Here is a 23483-nt window from a genome sequence, read left to right as displayed (position 1 = left end):
CAAAAATGGATGAAACAGGTATCGAAAACGGATCGACCAAAGGTTGTTGCATAATATTTGCTATCAGATTCAGGACACATCCTGCTGACTATTTTGCATGCTCTGAGTCATTAAATACACCCCCCCTCCTTTAATCCACATCATAGATGTTATCCAAAACCTTTACTGTAACCACTCAAGCTTCCCAAAACTTTTAATCAAAGGTTGCCCCGACCTTGCAAGGAGAAAAGACATTAAAAAAAAAAAACAATTTACCAAACTCACTAAGACTTTCACTCAGGCCCCACCCACCTAAACAATAAAGAACACAGTTTCAGCTGAGACTCTGAGCTCTGGCCAGTCTCACAATCTTCCAGGGAATGATCACTTTGCAGTAATGAATGAATGAATGAATGAATGAATGAATGAATGAATGAATGAATGAATGAATGAATGAATGAATGAATGAATGAATGAATGAATGAATGAATAAAAATAAAACAGACAAGACATGGAAGCAAGGACATCAAAATGGCAAATCAAATGCAAGGAAATAAAAATGCTGACATATAAAAAAAGAATAAAGTGTGTTTGAGAAGAGAAATGGGAGTGGAGCCATATGCCACTACTCCCTTCTCCACTCTCATTATCATTCATCCATCATGCTAACCCGCTTCGCATCTTTCATCAGTCTCTGCCTCACTGTCTCAGCTCCTTGGTGATTTTGACTCAAGGCGGAGGTGGTTAACATCCCAGGCCTGCAGACGCATGGGGCATGATCCGGCTCGTCTGTCTGCCACTCTGGGTGAGCAACTGTAACAGTATTGAGCTTCAAATAATGGAAATAGGCAGTTCTGGAAAAGTTGAGAAGTAAAAAACTACCATTGAACAAATGTCTACGATATCATAAGGCAAACATGTGAGATAAATATCTTTTCTGAGCTTTTGGGAGACATCTTCTCACCAACGTTTTTTTGTGCTTCATATGAATTCGTGCAACTGGAGATATACACCTTCAACCCTTAATTTCCTTCCAAAGGTTAATCTCTGTTAATCATAAACAGCATTGGGAAACCTGCAAGGTTATTAATGGACTTCAGAGGGTCAAGGCCTGAAGCTACATGACGAGCCTGGTTAGTGTGTGTTTACGGTGTAAATGTCTGCGTGTGTGCACAAAGCACTGTCCTAAAGGAGAGTAATGGTCAAAGTTTGGGTACGCATGAATCCATGTTTGTATACACAAGCAAACATGCCATTTAAACCTATCTTTATGAGAGCCATTTGCAGCTCAGAGTGATTTCTGTGCTATCTCTACAGCACCAGAGGTCTGAAGACAATTGCAGGGGTTAGCAGCAGAGTCCATGTCACAAACTCCCTCAGATCCTACAAACAGATGGGTACACAAACACAACAAGAGCAGACAAACAGCTACCCCTATCAGCATCTGCAGAGAAAAATCAAGCCTTGGCCCAGACTGATTTAAGTGCATATAAGAGGATGATTATTGACGTTAAAGGACAATGAACAATGCAGGGAGAAGCTGTGTCCTCTGTGCCACTCAGCTCCAGGTTGGCAGTGACAAACACTCAAAGAGCCAGTAACGCGCTGGCACCGAGCATCATTGTCTCATCTGTACAGACATTATTGTTGCTCTTGTTCTGCACTCAGCAGACAGTATTGTGTCTTTTGTGGCCTCTGGCACTGCTGAGTCGCCTACCAAACCAGCGTTTACAGTCATTCTGCTGCAAGCACATGTTGCCACTGATAAAACTAGTAAAAGGGAAAACAGATACTTTCTTTTGCCCTGCCTCGCCACCTGTTTTGCATCTTCACCTCCTTCTTCCGCGTCCTCCAGTGTTTCAGCCCGTCAAGCAAGTGCGTGTTTATGTGTTCAAAGACCGACAAGACCAGAAACAAAGACATTTCCCTGACACGTCTTGTCAACACAGCAATAATTATTTATAATGACGTAAAATAGTCTCTTCAGGGATTAGATCTCTGGGGAAATTTTGTGATGAATCATCCACCTCTTCTTTGAAGTAGCACAATGCACTTCTGTAAATGTATGAGCTTCATCTATTTTATCAGAAGGAATATTTCCTTACTTTTAGAGAGCAACGTCTAACTGCAGTGGTCTCCCTTACCATCTGCAAAAATAGGTAGCTTGGGATACACTTTTTCAGGATTTAAAGTGATTAGAGTGTTGATCGTGTGAGCAATCATTATAGACTTATCTAGTCAAGAAGTGGGCTTTGTAAACTTTTCGGTTACTTTTATATTATCATTCTCTGTTCTTACACATCCACCACTTAGTAAAATGTTTTTGAAGTGTTACTTATTTCAAAACTTATTATTTAAAAAAAAACAGGAGAAAGAAAAAGCTGCCTTGAGGACTAAAATGTGCTAAACCCTGTACAAAACATCTGTGCAATGCTGGACCCAAATAGTCCTCGGGCACAGTCAGAAGACATTAGGGGAGATACTTTACATTACATAACACTCACAGGCCTTACCTGGCATCACATGTTTCATTCTAATGATTGTATCCTCTAACTTTATCAGAACAATGTTTTCTAAATTCCCCAGAAGTCTCCAGCAAGTCTCAACACACAATAAGTGCCATGCAGAACTCGTCATGAGCACGGCTCCAGCGCCTGCAGGCAGAGAGAAGGCAGTGTCCCACTGGGCATGTGAGGAAACTAGATATAAGATCTGAAGGCTTCTATTGGGTGACATTAAAAGTTAATAACTTTCCATGGTAGGGCCAGGCTGCAGCACACTCTCCAGATACACTGCTGGTTAATTAGACAGAACGGTTGCCTGGTTCTCTGCATGCAGAACTTCACTGAAGCTTCAGCACACCTGATGAATAATGCATTTTTTCACAGCACGTTAATTTGGCAAATATTTCTCGGAACAAAGTCCTAATGCTTGTTACCATCTATCTGTTTGAAAATGTCCCCTTCTGTGCGTGTGTCTTTAGTCTATTGACATGTTAATGGCTCAGCGGGAAAGGAATCAGAAACAGCACTAATAAGCCTCGGTCGCACTTGCGTACAGCGATACGTTGCTGCAACCGGCAGCCTTTACGACCTTAATGATTAGCTAATGAAAGAGGGACAGTGAGAAAAGAGAAACTCAGCGAGAGCTGGGCAGTGATACCTAGTATAAAACTCAATATTTAGTCAAAAGTTCCAACTTCATATCCCAAGTCAACAACAAAAATTAAAGGTGATTATTCATCTTTAAACTTTTGGATGCTCAGCAGATGTGGCCGTTGAAGGGTGGCTATCAACATGTGGTTGTCACTACCACCGAGCATACTTGCATAAGCAAAGGGTAAACCACCCTGAACCACATGAGATACAGAAAGTGTACAGATGTAGGGAATTGAAAATAGGTTTTGTATTTATTTTGGTTTATTTTAAAGAATCTGCAGCAACTCAGCAAAGTGTTTGCATTTCTTTGAAAGGTGATAAGGTACACTCGTGTGTTGTGGCCGCAACAGTTTACACAACCCTGGCCACAATAAAACGCTAATCCATTAATCTTCTCGCCAGGCGAAAAACTCATACCTGGTTTTGCAGTCATTCATTTCAAACCCGGAAACAAAGTGGAGATGAGTCATTAAAGAGGAATTTCAGGGCGCTGACTCATGGATCCAACTATAGAGCCATGAGGTAATCGTGAGGATGAGACTAAATTGTACGTGGTCAATGGAAGGCGAAGGTAGAGGTGCTCTCTAGAGCCCAGATTGGGAAGATTGGTTCAGCTACCTGCACTCCGAGTCGTACAAGAACAGGAGTTTGCCTTGTTGGGCGAGCCAGGGTAGAGGGCCTTAGGACTGCTGACGGGCACCCATGTGTAATTGTATACTCCAGATCTGACTCAGCACTGCATGTGAGGGAAGGGAGACATTTACATATTCTCAAGTAGAAGTCTCTCACACAGCAGATGTACAGTAGTTTGGACAGTGTGCATATGTGGATGTATATGGTATAAAAAAGGTCAGAGGAAGGTATGCAGTCATAGCCACAATCATATGTTATATATGAGCAAACGTGACCACACAACCTGACTCAACTAAATGATGATGCTCAATTCTGGACCAAAGTAGTAGAAGCAGCCGTAGAAATCATCCACTTACTTTAAAGGATTTATACAGTACATTAGTGGAAAATATGGCATCTTAAATTCATCCGCACACATTATTCATATTTACTATTTTTCAAGCCTGTACAGTGATGTACTCTGACTTCTAGCATGCATTTATGTCTCATTGAGGAGTCAAGAAAACCGTGGCCTGCAGCGTCACATTTTGATGATGAACTCATTAGCAATTTAGAGACCGCTTCCGTGACTGCGCTTTTCAATTATTCACTGGCGTTTTTGTCTCCTTTTTTGTTATCCTGAATACTTGAAGCACAATCTACAATATACCACTAAAATGAAAAAAAAAAACACTTATAAAGGCCAGAACCAGGCATTGTACAAAAATCAAGGTAGTATTTAAATTTTACTAATAGTTACTCCCCTTTATATTTATTTAACAACATGCTGTGGTTTATTTTAGTTTTACACTGGACTAAAATGGCTTTCATTTTGACCTATTGGAAACTATGTAGTGGCAAAAAAAACATGCACTCAAGACAAATAACAGCAGATATTCCTATTAAATAACCTGCCATATAGAAGGCAATATGCAAACAACTTAAAGTTGGAACAGTTGCCACCATTTGAAATGGTGTAATCTTGATTTGACAACATTTAAAAGACATAATGGCATTGAAGATATCAAGTCAAAAAGTTTTACAGATGTTATTTTGTCTAAATCGTCTTGAAAACAAGTCTACTGCTGTGCCATTGTTTCATGTTTGGTTTCATAATTCTGCACGCATTCCCTAGTGGAGACGGGTCAGGGCTACGGCCAAGCAAATGCACTGCCTTCTTCTTCCTCAGCCTTGTCTTTGTAATGTGTGGACAATGTGATTTTGCATTGTCTTGTTGAAAAATGCATGAACATCCTTGGCGGAGACGTTTGGCTTGAAGTCTCAATGCACTTTCTGCATTAATGCTGTCATGACAAAAATGGAAATTACTTTTACAAAGGACAGGGATGCAACCACATACTCACCCACATACTAATCTTTGCTTTAGAACGTGTTGCTGATAATAGTCTTTATAAGGTAGTGTTTAGTCTGATGACAAAACACTTTTCCACTGTGTGATGGTCCAGTCCAAATGTCTCTAAGCCCAGAGAGGTTGCCTCTTCCTCAGGACAAGATTATCATAAAGTTTCTATTGTTCATAGTAAGTATTACGTGGCTATTTATTTCTTTTTAATTCAAAATACTTTACAAATCCCAAAGGGAAAGGAACCAGTAACTTTGTATTGTAGTGCTTGACAAAGGTTTCCCAACCTTTCCATGATCAAGTAATTGTATTCTCGATCTGAAGATCGCGGGTACTGCTAAAAGTTTATTTTTCTGTCACTAGACTTTGGTTGACTTTTCATCAGACTTGAATTCAATGCAATTCATGATTCAGTATGCACTTGCAAGTCTCTATCAGAATCAAGGAATACTGCCATTAACAAGCCCATGGGTAAAAGAAAAAAATCACCCTGGACATCTCAAAGTTTCACGGTTAACTTCCATACACGCAGCACTCGTCTGTTGGGCGATGTAAAGCGACCTCACTTCAGTCTCAAAGCAGGTAACACAGTCATAAATCTACGGCAGAGCAGGTGTTCATTCTTAGGCACGGTTGACAAGGTTTCATTACAATGAAAACACTGAAAACACTCTGTTGACTGGATGTTTTCACAGATGAAAGAGAGGAATTCCAGTTTCCTCCCGAGACATCAATCTCCCCTCATGACCATCACAGAGGCACTTCACAAATGGCCACCAAGGCTAATGAAATCCTTCCACTGCTGCTTTCGATTAGATCCGACCTTGACACAGAAAGCTAGACCTCCTGAACAAGACAAACTTTGAAGAAATCACAGAAAGTTTGAAAGACAGCCATCAGCTGTAGAGATCACTCCCACTGGAATGCAAAACATCTCCCCTCACGCCTTCCCGATATTTACCTAGGGAGTTCCAACGCACCTGGCCCTGAGGGAGAGGTATAGCGATAAACACAGCCATGGAAAGACAGCCAAGACCTGTTATGCATGCATGAACCTTCAGATGACCTATCATAGAAGAAACTTGTAAAAATATTGCCACACTGATACAAATCTGAGATGTTGTTTCCATAGAGGTACTTCATTCCACAAAAATGCTACTTGTGTGCTGAGATAAGATCTCTGGGAAGTTTGAACGGATAAGCACTCTGATATTCATCCCATAAAAGTGCAAGCAATGTTTCCTCCTGAAAGGTCATACAGTCACATTCCAATTAACTTGAAAACCGAATAGTGTTTAGATTAAAGACTAGCAGAGTTAAAAGGCAGGATGATACAAAAATATATGAAAAGAAAATAGGACATCTTAAACAAAGTAAGACTAGTTGTGTCTGGACATGCCTTCCACTCTTTTTCATTTTTGTTTGGCGTAGAAGTAAAGATGAACATCAGATTAGAATAATTACTGCGTTTGTCCATTACATTGTAAAGTACAGCTGTTTTCCAACCCTGGTACCACTTCCACACAAGCAGCACATTTTACTGATCATCATGGAAGCACCAACTGCAACTTTCCATACGTCATCTTGAAGTGACATAAACAATATTGCAATGGGGGCTAAAGCTATGTATGGTTTTCTTTATTTTATCCTAGATATCCTAGATCAGCGGCCGGCAACCCGCGGCTCTAGAGCCGCATGCAGCTCTTTAGCGCCGCCCTGGTGGCTCCTGGAGCTTTTTCAAAAATGTTTGACCTTTTTTTCCTTTTTTTCTTCTTTTTTTTTCCTTTTTTTCTTCTTTTTTTCTTTTTATTTCTTTTTTCTTATTTTCCTTTTTTTTCTTTTTTCTTCTCTTGTTCCGTTTTTCTAATTTTTTTCTTCCTTTTTCCTTGCCTTTTTAATCTCGGCATTTTGACTTTTTTCTTGAAATTTTGACTTTTTTCTCAACATTTCGACTTTTTTCTCAACATTTCAACTTTTTTCTCGAAATCTTGACTTTTTTCTCAAGATTGTACTTCAACATTAATCTTGACATTTCGACTTTTTTCTCTACATTTTGACTTTTTTCATGAAATTTTGACTATTTCCTCAACATTTCGACTTTTTTCTCAACATTTTGACTTTTTTCTCGAAGTGCATAATGAAAAAAACATCTTCCCCCAGTTATAACTAATATAGAAACATGCAGCATGTGTTTCTTCATTCCAAGGCTTATACATACAAGACTTTTCATTTTTTGCGGCTCCAGACATATTCGTTTTTTTGTGTTTTTGGTCCAATATGGCTCTTTCAACATTTTGGGTTGCCGACCCCTGTCCTAGATATATACAGGTAAACTTTGTCTCCTCATTGACTGACTGACAGGCATCTCTAGTACAAAGAACTGCAGCCTGCTGCTGTACGTATAGTTTATGTAAAGGCCCTCAAGAAGTAATTCGACAGATGCTTTAAAACTAATTAAAATTCTCAAGCTTTGGATTTTAATAAAATAGGCTAATCTATATCTAAACAATTAAAGATACATAAGCGTGAGGTCAAAGAAAAAGAACATAAAATGGCTAATCTAACCAAATATTTGAGGAAGGCTTTGACAACACAGCAGTTCCTGATGTGCAGTTCTGTTATTGTACTGAGTTTTGATCCCCAACCCTGACTGAACTCACTTTAAACACAAAGTAATGGGTGGAATGTTTTTGTTGCATGTGGATCACAAGGCGTGGGTGGGCCTCTCAATATGTTTGATTTATAGTTTGATGGGTGGGTGTCATGAAAGTCTCCCTGTCATTACTCTAAGAAAGGGTAACGATCAGGCCTAACAGAGCAGAGAAGTCAGTCAAAATGAGCAAAGATACAGAAGGAAGGGAGGGAGGGTGCAGATTTATAGTAACCTTGCACTGTCTGTGGGACTAAGCTGGTATAACTCTGTAAAGTGCGTCGTTATATTATCACCAAGGCGATCTTTGGCATGGATACGTGAGCAAACTGTATACTGATGAGAATAATGTTGCTGAGTTTACATATGAGAGATATATTGGCCACCTCTTGGGGGAAGGGGGGGTATAATGTAAGAAGAGAGTACAAAGACAAGTGTTTGTTAAAGAGGGACTGTTCCGCAGTAGGGAGACGGACACAGACTGAGATATATCCATATGAAATTGACCCCATTTTCACAGTGAACTCAGTGAGCAGTGAACTGCATCTTTGAACGGATCCCATCAGTCTGAGCAAAGCACTGCATTTAAAACCACAAAGAAGAGGGTAATCTGACACTGAGAATATGACTTATCTGTTCATCTCTACGGATGAGAAACAGTGTCTGCTTTGGTCTCTTTGACTCTGGGAGCATGGTAGTCTAAACTGTACACAGAAGAAAGATTGAGCAATGATAGATGTTCATGTGTACGTGTGTATTTGTGTGCTTTTGGAAGCTCACCAGGTACCTAGGGATTTTATAAAACCCTACAATTCTTGCTGGAAAGTTCATGTTTGTACCTTATCAACATATCCATTTATTCTCTCACATTCAGTATAATAGAAATGTTATCTAATTCTGTAATATAAACCAAAAGTAATTTGAAAGAGGAATTTCAATTTGATTTGTGATTTGTGATATAATGTATGGAGGCCGAGCTTAAGTTTATTGTTCACTATATAATACTTAAAAAAAGACTGAAATATTACTTCTTGGGCTAGACCAGAATTATTTCTGTAATTCCATCCATCCATTAGGAATGGGCGATATTTTACCGTTCACGATAAACCGTCAAAAAAATTCCTCACGATAAGAATTTGTCATGACGCGGTAAAAACGATAAATTCCTGTTGATGATGTTTTTGTGTAAAGCTGATTTTTGGAAGGAAGGAAGGAAGGAAGGAAGGAAGGAAGGAAGGAAGGAAGGAAGGAAGGAAGGAAGGAAGGAAGGAAGGAAGGAAGGAAGGAAGGAAGGAAGGAAGGAAGGGAGGGAGAAAACAAGGAAAGAAGGAAGGAAGGGAGAAAAGAGGAAGGGAAGAAGGAAGGAGAGAGCAGGAGGAAAGAAGGAAGGAAGGGGAAAAAAGAAGGAAGAAAGGAAGGAAGGAAGGAAGGAAGGAAGGAAGGAAGGAAGGAAGGAAGGAAGGAAGGAAGGAAGGAAGGAAGGAAGGAAGGAAGGAAGGAAAGGGGAGAAGGAAGGGAGAAAACAAGGAAAGGAGGAAGGAAGGGAGAAAAGAGGAAGGGAAGAAGGAAGGAAAGAGCAGGAGGAAAGGAGGAAGGAAGGGAAAAAAGAAGGAAGGAAGGAAGGAAGGAAGGAAGGAAGGAAGGAAGGAAAGAAAGAAAGAAAGAAAGAAAGAAAGAAAGAAAGAAAGAAAGAAAGAAAGAAAGAAAGAAAGAAAGAAAGAAAGAAAGAAAGAAAGAAAGAAAGAAAGAAAGAAAGAAAGAAAGAAAGAAAGAAAGAAAGAAAGAAAGAAAGAAAGAAAGAAAGAAAGAAAGAAAGAAAGAAAGATAAATTCCCGTTGATGGCGTTTTTGTGTAACAAACATGGTGGATCTGAGAGCGAGATAGATTTATAGTTAAAAAGGTGGAGTTGAATTGGTATTTTTTTTATCGTCATTTTTATCGTTATCGGGATAAATGCCAGAAATTATCGTGATACATTTTTTAGTCCATACGGCCCATCCCTACCATCCATCCATCCATCCATCCATCCATCCATCCATACATCCATCCATCCATCCATCCATCCATCATCCATCCATCCATCCATCCATCCATCCATCCATCCATCCATCCATCCATCCATCCATCCATCCATCCATCCATCCATAGTCAAGCACATGTAATTTCAAACACAGGTCTGTTGTCAAGTCATTCAGAATAAGTACTAGGTCTGTCAGATCCACCTGTCCGTATCTTCTTCTACACATTGATTTACAGTCTCTTCACCCTGAGTCAGACACCATCCCTTTCTTCCTGGCGTCTTGACCATCCCTCCTGGCTCTGTTCAGGTCCCTTGACTGAGGCGCCATGTTATTTACTGCCCAGAGAGCACTGTGTGCTGTGCTGCGTCAACACTACATGGCTGGTTGAGCAAGGGAGCAACCTGCTGCTCACTAGCACATCCATAGGTGCATAAACACAGTCACATGAGACTCCCAAAGGGGAAAGGAGAGACGTTTGCCATGCAACAATCACTATATGTGGTAGAATTTAAGCGCCAATAACAGAGGGACAAACAGAAGACGTTAATAAAACAAAGAAGAGGAACCGGTGAGTACCACTGAAGCCATGCGAAGTTCGGTCTGACAGAGCATGACAGTATTCACTCAGGTGAGCTTTACGGTAAGCCGGGTTCACTTGGGAACATGGCCCCGGGTGGATTATGTCCTGCATGAAAATTCTGAGAGCAGGTGGTTTGATGTAACCTGTGACCAGAACATGAAGGATAGAGTGATGAATGAAAAAAGATCCAGGCTACAGATGTATGTGCCATTCAATGACCTTAAACTAATCAACATATATTCCATTACAGGAAATATATATATATATATATATATATATATATATATATATATATATATATATATATATATATATATATATATATATATATATATATATATATATATATATATATATATATATATATATATATATATATATATATATATATATAATATATATGAAAAAAAAGACCAAATTGAGCACAATTTCATTCAAGTGGGAATAAACCATTCCCTCAGGGATATGTCTCTCAAACTTCCGACTGGGATCAAAAGACTTGCACGCTTGTTTTTGGTTGGTCGACACATTTCTGTGCAGTTTTACAACACACACCAAAGGCATTTTCAAGTGTGTGTGTCTAAAGATCTAAAAACAGAACCGCAGTGAAATTCCTTCTCCAAATCCCCTCCTTCCTCTCAGTAATTACAGGCTCCCAGCTGACAAACTACAGGTCTGTTGTGTTTGTCTTTGCCTTCTCAGATAAAACAGGTAAAACAGTGCTGGGCTGGATGCCCGTCTTTCACCGACTCCGCTGGTAAAGTACATAACACTCTTCCTGGTGCCGCAACAACACTGAGGAAGGAGATACTCTATATTCCATGCAACTACACAATGTTTTCCTTGTAAACTTGGTGAGGATGATTTATTTAGAGTGTTGATGATTTGATAAATTGAAAATTGGGCTGACTTTAGAGTGAAAACTGGGATGTGAGGGAGGCTGAGGGACCACGGTGTGAGGGATGTGAACGCGATCCAAGAAGGACTGGATCAATCTTTTATCACTGCAGTGTGCTTTCATCCCTAATGGATCTGACATGAGCAGAGCAAAGCTCTGCCTTTTCATCACATGGCACATGCTGGGAAAGGATGCACAGAAAGTGGGAGAGAGCAAGGGAGGCAAAGACAGAAACACGCGCAAGAGAAGGATGTTTACAGAGAAAGCAGTACAAAACACCTTTCCAAAAATAATCCCAACCTCCAAACATGACTACACAGTATTTCCCAGAGAGTCCATCATAGCTTTTCCAATCATCTCTGGCCCTGAGACCATCTGCGGGAGTGCGGAAACACGACTGATAAGAGAGGCAAAAATTAAGTCACTTCACAGCATGAAAAATGACTCAGAAAGTTCCCATCAAGAATCCCAAGAGATAGCTTGCTGAACCTGAGCAGATTTGCCTCCTTTTCTACCCGACATGAGTAATAGGCAGACACACCGACACAAACAGTGACAGACACTTCTAGAGGAGAAGAAGAGTCCATCTCTGTGTTTGAGCAATGAAAGAGCAGTAAAAATAACATTGCAGAAAACGAGGCACAAGAACTCTCAGAGGACACTGCTCTCTCCATGCTAAACAGTGTTGTTCATTTGAAAGAAAATAATAAATATATAAGCGATGAGGGAAGCATAGAGGGAAGAAGAGAGAACAGAAGTGGTAAATAAACAAGGCAGGTTTTCTAATAAATTACAGCTACAGACAACTTCCACTTTAGGAATAATGCTCATGTTGTTGGTCAAAAAAAGAACAAGCATTTAGCAGTAATTTACATCATCACATTTCTGCTCTGTCCATCAAAAAGTTGAAGGGAATAGGACTGATGGTTTGAATATACTGCACTTGGAAGCTGTGGTATCTTGTGGTACGCAAAAGCAGCACGAACATAATAGTGGTAAGTGAGCAAAGGTCAGCTGGGACTGATACATTTGAATGAGGTTTAGTGACTGCATGTACACGTGACCCTAAGAGAAAAAAAAGAAAAGCAGATGTATTCCAAGGGATAACTAATGTTTAAAGGAAGTTCAAGTACATGAAATGCTAGAGGTTCCTCTTCATACAGCCACTTATTATACTCCAATTATCTCTTTGGAACAGGTTCAGTTTGCAAAAACACAGGGATACAGGGATAACACATGTGATATATATTTGTTTAACTCCTACGGACAGTCAGGGAAAAAAGATATCACCTCCAGTGTGGGAAGTTTCCAATCGATGACCCTTAGAGGAATACAAATACAGCCTGCTAATGAGCTACAGTGCCAGACACATGCAATGCTAGGAATATTTAAGCACAATATGCACCATGCATAGTGATTAAATGGGCTGGCCAGGAGTGACTTGGTGCATTGGATTAGTTTGGTGCTAACGTTTGTGATGTGAAGCACGTTTACAGTTAAATACACGTGGACCATTGAACTGAACTCTGCCCCCTGTCCTCTATAAATGAATCTTCAAGCCTAAAAGCTGCAGGTGTGTGGTTCGCATCCAGTCTAAAAAATATATATTGGCTCCAGAATTCCAGATTGAGAACTCCAAACACACAAAAAAGGAAAAGCAAGTTTCATGAAGAAAGAAGTTTCACTCTGACAGGTTTGAGTTCTTTGGCTGAAGATAAGTGCACTCGGGTGACAGGTTGAGCTTTAACAGAGAAATGTAAAGATAAGGTTTAAATCTGCAACGACACAGCACAAAACCCTCTTTTTTTTCTCAAACTTTCAGAAAAATACAACGCTAGTCAGACTTTTTAATAATAAATGCTCTCTTGACATGCATGCTGAAACCCAGCGACGCTGCAGCCAATCAGCTGGCATCAGAGAAACTTCCTGACACAAACATTTAAACAGCCCAGGACGCATTCAAACAATTGAACAGAAAGCCCTTTAACTTACCGAGAAAGAGGATCCTTTGCTCTTTGATGGGTTAAATTTCCGGCGTGCTCTTATTCTCTCCTTCTCTCTACCTCAGTCAGAAAAATCCTTGACTTTTAACTGGGGAGAAGAGCCGGTTGTGCGGCTGGTGTGCAAGTCAGCCCGCGAGTGTGTGCGTGTGTGAGGAGTGTGTGAGTCCGGCGGAGGTCAAAGGCAGTCAGATGTGGTCGCGTAAAGGTTTAAGGGTTTCCTCAACTTCTTTGTTCTGTCCTGCTGCCTTTTTGCCGCCGGCTGCCTCAAGAATGCCCTTCTTACTGGGTGTCCTCACCAGAAGTGAGATTCGAGATACTGCCAGAGATCTGTGTGTGTGTGTGTGTGTGTGAGTGTGTGTGTGTGTGTGTGTGTGTGTGTGTGTGTGTGTGTGTGTCTGCGCTGCTCCTCCTTCTCTGTGTCTCTCACCCACACAGAAACACACCCTCCCAGTCACTCTTCCCTTTCTCTCTCTCACTGTGTTTCACCCCACCCTTTCTGGCTGTGCTGACAGATCAGAAACCTCCCCCTTTTCAGGTAGCTGAGTGCACTTTTTTTTTCCTTTTGCCATTCTTACTTGGTGTCATTTTTCCCAGTTACTCAGTTTGCTCTCAGCATTTTTCAAAAGATAAACCTCTGTTCATGGGAACACTCAGGTACCAGTCCTTTATAAATGCAAACCTTTTTGCCTATATATTTAGATATCAGTCTCTGCTGTTTGTTCATTCAATAACCTCAGGTATCAGACATTCAAGTTCTGGCCTCCAGCTGCACGAACAGCTGATTACACAAATGAGGTAGTCAGGTGATATTCCACTTCCTTATCCTGGAATGAGGTCATAGTAGGGCCGACCAGGTGAAACTACAGAGTGTGTGCGAGTATCTGCATTTGAGCTGGACAACGCCCGGTGAGAAAGTGGGACAGTAAAGCTACTTAAACCTGACCTCTCTGTACCAGAGTGCAACAAATCCACAAAACAAAACAACATGAAAGACAGAAACTGGTCAACCTGTTCAACTTTTATTTTTAAAACAACTCTGAAAAGTGCTATGTCTTCACTGCTCTCCCCCACTAAAACACACACACACACACACACACACACACACACACACACACACACACACACACACACACACAAACATGCACACACACAGTGAGCTGAGACATGCGTGACCAATGGGCCAGGCAGATTGTGTGGGAACCCCTCAGCATGAGCCAGACCCTGCTCCCATTAACATCTCTCCCTCGTCTCCCTCACTCTTAACATTTGAATCATTACTAGTCTCTCGCTTCCTTATCAACTCCCAAACCTGAAGCTATAGAGCAAACTTGGTAGACATCTGACATAGTAACAGAAAAAAATGTGTTAGCAGGGGGAGAGGCCTGCAAATGAAACAGAATCATATACAGACATGAATAATACATCCATTACAGTCTTTGCTAAACAATTAGAGCCTGACTAATAATCTATACTTAACACTAGGGATGGGCGGTATGGACTAAAAAATGTATCACGATAATTTCCGTCATTTATCCCGATAACGATAAAAATTATGATAAAAAAAATACCAATTAAACTCCACCTTTGTAACTATAAATCTATCTCGCTCGATCCGCCATGTTTGTTACACAAAAACGTCATCAACGGGAATTTATCCTTCTTTCTTTCTTTCTTTCTTTCTTTCTTTCTTTCTTTCTTTCTTTCTTTCTTTCTTTCTTTCTTTCTTTCTTTCTTTCTTTCTTTCTTTCTTTCTTTCAGGCTCATTTCCTTCCTTTCTTCCCTTCCTTCCTTCTTTCCTCCTGCTCTCTCCTTCCTTCTTCCCTTCCTCTTTTCTCCCTTCCTTCCTCCTTTCCTTGTTTTCTCCCTTCCTTCTCCCCTTTCTTTCCTTCCTTCCTTCCTTCTTTCCTCCTGCTCTCTCCTTCCTTCCTTCCTTCCTTCCTTCCTTCCTTCCTTCCTTCCTTCCTTCCTTCCTTCCTTCCTTCCTTCCTTCCTTCCTTCCTTCCTTCCTTCCTTCCTTCCTTCCTTCCTTCCTTCCTTCCTTCCTTCCTTCCTTCCTCAGCTTTACACAAAAACTTCATCAAGGGGAATTTATCGTTTTTACCGCGAGATGACAAATTCTTATCGTGAGGAATTTTTTTGACGGTTTATCGTGAACGGTAAAATATCGCCCATTCCTACTTAACACTGATAAATAAATAGTAAAGTGTTGTAGTTAATAACTAACAGATAAATACCTGGAGCCCAGAAAGCACCTGTGTCAGAGTGCTTTTCATAAAGATTCCCCACATTTGTTTATACATTCCTCGCCCCTTCCAGTTAATTTATGATGAGTTCCAGGCTCCTCCACCGAGGTCAAAGGACATATTCAGTGTCTATCCGACAGCAAGATCACCAAGAAACCACAGGACCAAATGTTCAAATGTTCTGAAACTTGGTTAAAAAGTGGAGCACATATCCCAAGAATAAACCATTAATATATTTTTTTTCTAGATCTGGATCACCTTCTAAAAAACACACAACATAGGAGATGGATTTTGGCGGGGACTGTGGTCTCAGAGTGCCTTTTAAGTTTAACATCAAGCTCTTCCTTTCATATCCAGACTTTGTTTCCTTGTGGAAGCTAAGCACTTGAGATTTTAAATACTAAATCAAATGCCCGTCTCAATATGTGCTAGAAAATTCTGTGGCAAAATGATCCAGGGGACTGAATAGATAAGCAGTCAAAAGAAAACACGACGCTAGTTTCAAAATTCATTGTACAACTTTTCTAGCTATAGATCTCTGATGCACAACTCAGCAGCAGCAGGACATCAGTAATAATGTGTCATTTTCACTTCTTCTTTCCCTCTATTTGATGTCAGAATGTGTTTTCAACAAACTAATGAGCACATGCAATCAGAGAGGCTGATAACCAGTCTGCACATTGTATAAAGTAGATCTTCCAAAAATAGATATCTGAGATTAATTGCATTAATATGAGTGAAATCATGCAAACAAGGGACCACTGCAAAGAACACTGCAGCTTGTAGCCGGGCTGAGTCAAAGAGGCCCGTTGAGACTCGTTCCCCATTTATGTGAAGTGGTTCACTGAGCTGTCAATAAAGCAAAGCTTTTGGCACATCTAAGAGCAGTGTTGTCTGACAAATCACTTAAATAACAATCTAGTATGAAACTGGAGGAAGAACTTCTCGAGGTAGTGCTGGGTAACAGTACTAAAGGTCACAGAGAAAAAGTCTGAGGTGCCAAAGAAGTGATATTTTAAAAGCTGAAGAGTAGGTAAGTAAGTACACTTCACAGATCCAGACCTAAGTTAGACTCGTATCCACTTTATTAAAGCGCGAGGGTGTTGCGTTCTCATCTGGAGGATTATCAGTGCAGAGCCTCCCAGACTTTGCTTACACCTTCCAGGCATTCCTCGGGGCACCTCCTAATGCTGTGTGCACCGCCCCCTACTAAACCTATCCCTGTTGTACGCCACATTTCATCCCTCTCTTCTCACTGACTCGTCCTCTTCCCCTCTCCTCCTCCCACTCTGTCACTGCATTTAACAAAAAACTTCAAACTTGTGCTATAAGAAGAAAGGCTTCCCCATTTTGTACTTCTTTCACATTTACCACGAATCCACAAAAAGAGAGAATTAACTCAATTTCTACACCTACACAGACACTTGACAACAGACCTCAAGTCTTAGTGAGTTTGTATAAATGTGTTGATAGGCGAGCTGACCATAACTCAGCTCCAATGGGACAAGTAAATGGATCTGAGGCTGAGAAATATGTTTCTTTGGTCTGGCAGCGGTTCAGTTGGTTCGGGAATACACGCCAATAGTGTCTTTGTTGGTCATTATCCACCAAGAATGAACAGCATTTATTTTGTGCTAAGCCTGACCCGTTCCCATCTTCTCAGCTCCACGACCCCCACCCGCGACACGCAAATTCTTTATTTAGTCACCCTTTCACTAAAGACGGCCTTCAACAGGTGGTCAACAGGTCAGCGGAGACTAAAAAGCAGAGCGTGACCAGAATAAAAAGAAAAGACTATGACTCTGTCCTGAGAAACACATTCCTGAACTTTTGTTGACGTCGGTTTTCATACTCTTGGCAAGCAACACAAGGTAGTAATGCTGTTTATGCCAAACATGTCTAAGTATAGCAATACTGTCTCATTATGGTCAGACTGATGCTGTTGCTCCATAAGGGCAGCTACGTCTTCTATATCATTATGACAGGCAGGACGGTGTTTGCCAGCGAAGGTAATTGCCTAGTTGGGATGTAAATATAGCGTACATAAAAACCAGACAAAGACTTTTGTTTTCTTCCCAGAAATCTTGCTCTGAAGATAATTCATAGTTTGAAAGCAAATTTGTGTCAGTACATTACCCCTTTATGAATAAGAATTGGTGTACTGATGATGCATAACCACTGGGAAATAGTCACGTAGCAAAAAGCTTAACTCTAAATTTGCAATAAACGAACCGCTACAGGGGGTCAGGGTTTTCACTGAACGGTGTCTTTTCTGTGTCTCCCAAATTCTTTGGATGTCGTCCTGCGAGATTCCTCTTTCAAACAGTGACAAGAAAATCTCAACTTTGAAGAAGGTGAAAACAAAAGCCTCTTTAGTCTCTGACAAATTATTGCGTTTGTCGCTACTGCTGTTGAGAAGATAGTCAGAGGATGAAGGCAGCTAATTATCCTTCAAATGATTATTCAGAGAAAAGTACCTTTTGTATTGCAGCAATGCATAATGATTTGAGTAGTGTCATAGCACAACTACATCGTATCAATGAGGCAAAATAACAGCTGGAAACTAGATTTTGATGACTTCAGATTGACTGGCTACTTCACATGCAGCGGTGCCAGAGACGTGCAAATGCGCAAAAACGTTTCCATTACCCTTTTGCTGAAAACTGGATTATTGACATCTAAAAAAACCTCTTGTGAAAACGTAAAAAAGGTTTTCAGGATATTTTGGGACTTCTTTGGAATTAGAGCCAATTATATTCCAGGTTTTCCTTTGTGATATTTGGGGTAATGGAAACGCGACTGATGAAAGAGAGCGATGTTCAACTGGATCCCCGTATGTGTTGCAGGTAAACGAACTAAATCACGACGAAACCCAATACAAAATAAAAAAATTTAAAAAAAATCAGTTTTTTTCTTTCACTTTTTTGAGTAGTTTCTTCACACTAAAGACAACAAAAGAGGCCTTCAGCTGTTTTCAAGTTGTCAGGACTGACAACCTTTCTCTGTCTTTTTTCTCCCTCTCTTTGGCTCAACACAAATCCACTATCATTCCAAAACACTGCTACTTTTCATGTCACCTCATGGTGCTTCTTTTTTTCTTTTACAGATTCCATGAAAAACTATTTTGAGAAATCTAATGAATTTTGAACCGATATCTAAACTGAAGCACTACATTTTAATGCTTTCTAGAGATCGTATCAGAAGTAGCTACCTCGCCCCTCAACATATCTCATCTCCTTCCTTCATCCTCTCCAACTAAGCCAGTGTTTTTCCATCCTGCCCACAGACGTAAAGTCACTTTTCCCTGAAGTCACTCTCTTTTAGATAACGCAGTCCCATTAGTGTCACACTGCGCTGCCCTGTGCCGTTCCTATCAGCAAATGGAAACAGTTTAAAACTAGCCTACGAAGAAAGCTGAGTGTCAGAGAGTCCTGAACTTTTCACTTACGAAACTCAAAGAGCAAAGTGAAACTATTGGCTGCATTAATGTTTGAATGATGTGTTTATTGATGATTTCAACAAGAAAAGCTCTGAGAGGAGGAACAATGAATAGACAGGAAATCCAGGTTAGAGACAGTGGAGCTGTCAGGTGGGTGTGGGTCAGAGGTCAGAGGTGAACAAAGAGCTTTATAAGCCCACACAGAGTGATGGAGAGGCCTCCCGGACATACTGATATACTGATACCCAACAATTCTGTCCACAACTACCGCCACAGGCTATTAATGCACTAAAGGTGTTCTTACTTCTGTTTGTTGATACCAAACTGGTTTCTATTTGTCTCGGTGAACAAAAACATGTCGTCCCAAATTTCGGGGCCCTTTTTCTTGTGATCGTTTACAATACTAGTCCTAATCCGCAGAGTGCCTACAAGAAAGGACAACCCAAACACCTGCAGCAACAACAGCATTTAAAAGCTTTCACTGCACCAGGCCTGCCATCTCTTTCCTTCAGTAGCTTTAATGGATCAAAGGAAAACCGTATCTGTGTTATGGCAATCGAGTTTTTTGTGGTTACAATCATCCACTATAAGCGCACACACACCAACAGGAAATTTGAATGCAAGCACACACAAGGATGTGATGATACTGGTGCATAATGGAGTTGGATCTCTCTAATCATACCAGTTCAGCAACAGACATTTGTGCTTAAAGCACAGGATGAATGCAAAATTGATTCACCGGAGCTTCAAGTACAGACACTTAAAGACATGTTGAATTTTAACTAGGACGCTGAGACTGCCATCACCATCTTTATTCAGCTTCAAGAGTGCGCGAGGGTGCGCTTGAGTGGACATGTGCATGAGACTGAATTAATGACAAGATCTGAGTGTGTGTGTGTGTGTGTGTGTGTGTGTGTGTGTGTGTGTGTGTGTGTGTGTGTGTGTGTGTGTGTGTGTGTGTGTGTGTGTGTGTGTGGTCATATGGCAGATTATTAATCAGTACTTAGACAAAGGCCATATGTGTGCAACTCGTTGCATCTCCCCCACGTGTCTCTCGCGTATTCCCCTCAACGTCTGCATAAAACCCTATCAGCAGGAATGTTAGGATTGTTGGGTCAGCAGTGGTGACATCATGGCACCCAGCAGTCAGAGGGAACAACACGGCCTCAGCACCAGTTTCCTCTTGGTTGCATCAGCAGTGCAGTACCAGGCTGTGGATCAGTGACACCAGCCCTGCTGTGAATCTTCAAATACTTAATACGGACAAGCACTTAGCTAAGTCGTCAAACTCGTAACACTGGCTTAAGGTCCAAAGTGCCTGATGGTGCAGCCTTGAAAAAAAAAAAATGTCTTCCTTGTAAGTAACAATGGCTTTGTGGACCACTCTAAGTCCTGTACATCTGTTGTTGAAATGAAGTCAACGGACTTCATTTCTGACATGGAAAGAGACAAAAGTACAGCCTGACTATCTGTTTTTTTTTTGTTTCGTTTTGTTTTTGCTTTGCAAGGGGGGCTGTTAAGTGCAAGCAAGCAGTGATGTGTTTAGTGTGTGAATGTTCAAAGAATTGTCCAGGTCATCAGGGCACCTGAGAGAGGGGCAGACAGCCAGTTTTCAGTGTTGCCACAGTAACCAAACACAGAAGTGTCCACCTGACTGCTGGAGCCCTGGACACGGAGCTCAAAAAGCCACTTCAGGATGGTAACAGTGCCAGGAAACCTCTCAAAGCAACCTGATTCCCAAACACAAGCCTTATTGTGTCTGTGTCATGATGATGGGAGCATCACAGGCAGCTGTTGAATATTTTAAAGAAAAGAAAAGAATAAGCCGTCTGTTCTGCTACGATGACAGGAGAAATTACTTTAGCCAGGCGTGTCTGTCTTATATCTACGTGGATTTAGAAATGATTAAACATTTTAAATCTGTCATTCAAGATTCTTGCTTGTCACAGATGCTTTGGAGAAGCTATGGAGAAGCTACCATAACACAAGGCTGAAAAAAAATGTTCCGATGACACCAACAACCCTTGGTTCCAATAAACTCCCAGTTAAAGATTATCAGCATGTCTACAGAAATGCAAAGTCACTAGTTTCATGTAAAGCTCTTCACGGCTTAACTCACTAAAATCCTATAATATGCTGGTCGAATGGAAAATATAGAAACTCCTGTAAATTACCATTGTGTTCACAAAATTCAAAGGTCGATACGAGTCTCTTATGCCTTCTATGCTTCTGCTGAGTAAAAAAAAAAGGTTAACTATTTACTTGCCTGATTCTCTCCCCAGCTCCGTTCTGGAGCATTTTAACGTGTTTCTGATATCCGGTCAAATGTGAAGTCAAATGAACAAAATATGATGTTTCTCCAAACTCACAGTTGAGTTGTGATGGTTTAATGACATGATACTGTCACAAAATGATGGGTTAAGTTTAATTTCAGTAGTTTTCTTTTTAGCAACTATTAGCACCTACTAATATCTGACTTTTGCCTTAAATGAAAGTAGTTAAAACCAGTATTTAGTCCACAACTCTGCAATAAGTGTCAATATTAATTACTAACTGGGTGGACATGCTAATATTCCCTTAGTACTATACTTGCCTTGTGATGGATTGGCGACATGTTTGAGGCGTACCCCTAACTTACACCAATAGACAGCTGGAAGAGGCTCCCGCAGAAGCCTGTAACCATTAAAAGGGTTGAAGTGCGTATAGATAATGGATTGATGGACCGCAGTCAGAGCAGCATGACTGAGCAGAGTCCAGAAATTCTTATAAAAATGTTATAATATGCTCACTAATCAAGTGTCTCACATGGATGCTTGAGAGTTAAAAGACATGTGACAAATCCATTTTGCTCTTTTTTAGGGCAGCTTGCAGGTTGCACTCAGACCTGCGTTGGGCTAACGCTCATGGTCCTGTCAATTTTTTTTTTATTTTTTTTTTACATAGACCAAAGTTTATCAGACATCTTTAGTCCACTACATTTTGGAAGAAAATCTAATCCCTTGTCTCTAGGTGCAATAATTCAAATGACCGGTACCAATCCACCACAGCTGACCATGTTGCATCTGGGAAGAGTAGGGGGGTAAATTGCCGTAGTTTGTTAAGTTTACTTTATTGAGCCTTACACATGCTAATTTGAATGAAACAGTAGTCTGTAACATTAACCCATGTATGAAACAGTTAGCTTTAAAGTAACATGCCGTCTGAAATGTATAACTGATTACCAAAGTGCACTTTTTTGTAGCTTGCCTGAGAAAATGGCAGGCTATATTTGGGGATATTCAATCTATCCTCACAATAGAGCTTTTTACAAGGTAATATGGTCCCACAGTAACTTAACGTCAATAGTTTTTAAGCAAAGACACAGTAATGACTTGCAGAACAACGCCACGCAGAAGCTCCCGAATGTTAATTATTGATGACAAACATTCACCATTACTTTTTTCGCGTTGTGAAATATATTTTTTGGCCTGTTCAAAGGTTTTTGTTGCTCTTGTAAAGTGGAATGACTGTTGAAAAACACTGATAAGATGCAAGGCTCCACACAGTATGTGTGGAGCCTGTGGTTTATGACATACTTCACCACATCCATGTTCATATGCAGCCTCTGATCATAACAACGGAGCAAAGTTCATCCCAGGAGCATTAACCAAAGACCCAGATACAGACTTGAAGTAAATGTGTCAGGCTGGTGGTCACACATCATAATGATGAGTTTAAAAACATATGTGAATGATTCATCTATAGGGAGCATATTTTTCTCAGTGTCAGAGAGCTAGACAAGTATTACTAGGCAAGTATTGGTTAACATGTCAAATGGTGTTACCACGGTGACTAATACAACAGCATACCAGAGCATCAGTCAAGTAAAAAAAACAACAAAAAAGCCACCATGTTTAACTTTAAAACTACTCTGCTGATTGAAAACAGTACGCCAATCACTGACTGATCTGCAGTGCATGACATATTTCTCGCTGCATTAAAAACAATCTCATGTGCATCTAAAATGAACAAACTCTAAACTCAATGGCATGAAATTAATTGCATCCCAACAAGCAAGATCATTTGTTTCACTCACCTTCTGCAGTCTTATGGTTTCTACGACTGCCTGCCTGATGAAAAAGGAGAAAAGATGGAGAGGAGGAAGAGCGATGCAACTCTGTCACTGTCTGTGTGTGTCGTGCTCACATGCTACCTGATCCTCCACAGCCTGTGGAAGAGACAGAGCGTCAGAGAGAGACCGGCTCAGAGTAATGCGAGGGGGGGGGGGGGGCGCAGAGAAAAGCGAAGCGGTGCCGCCATTCCCCGTCACCCAGGAAACCAACGCTCTTTCAAAGAAAACCGGCCAATGGCAAACACAGGCAATTGTGTTCAGACAAAAAGTCACATGACTACCCAAACACCACTCCCTATGCACTGGAAGAGAGGGGAAAAGAAAAGAGAAGTATGGTGATTTGTGGTGAGGGGTTGATAAAGGAGGGAAAATAGTAAGGCCTCGCTTGTCTTTTAGACCTTTTCCCAACCCGACTAGTGTCTTTTT

The 23483-nt window shown here is 40.7% G+C and overlaps 1 protein-coding gene across 2 annotated transcripts in view; it reads right to left on the bottom strand.

Moving 5' to 3' along the window:
• Positions 1–23196, bottom strand: part of rassf7a (Ras association domain family member 7a) — a 31980-nt gene extending 8784 nt beyond the window's left edge. Inside the window, exon 1 of one of the 2 annotated variants that reach the window (XM_061721485.1) lies at positions 23022–23196. The gene's annotated coding sequence lies outside the window, so the exon portion shown is untranslated. Of the gene's footprint in view, positions 1–13253; positions 13669–23021 lie in introns of those variants that run through there. The other variant, XM_061721484.1, reaches the window with a different exon arrangement.
• Between the last annotated feature and the right edge of the window lie 287 nt (positions 23197–23483).

Source organism: Cololabis saira, chromosome 5 (genome assembly GCF_033807715.1).
Source record: "Cololabis saira isolate AMF1-May2022 chromosome 5, fColSai1.1, whole genome shotgun sequence".
NCBI lineage: Eukaryota > Metazoa > Chordata > Actinopteri > Beloniformes > Belonidae > Cololabis > Cololabis saira.
This window is presented reverse-complemented; position numbering and strand designations above follow the sequence as displayed.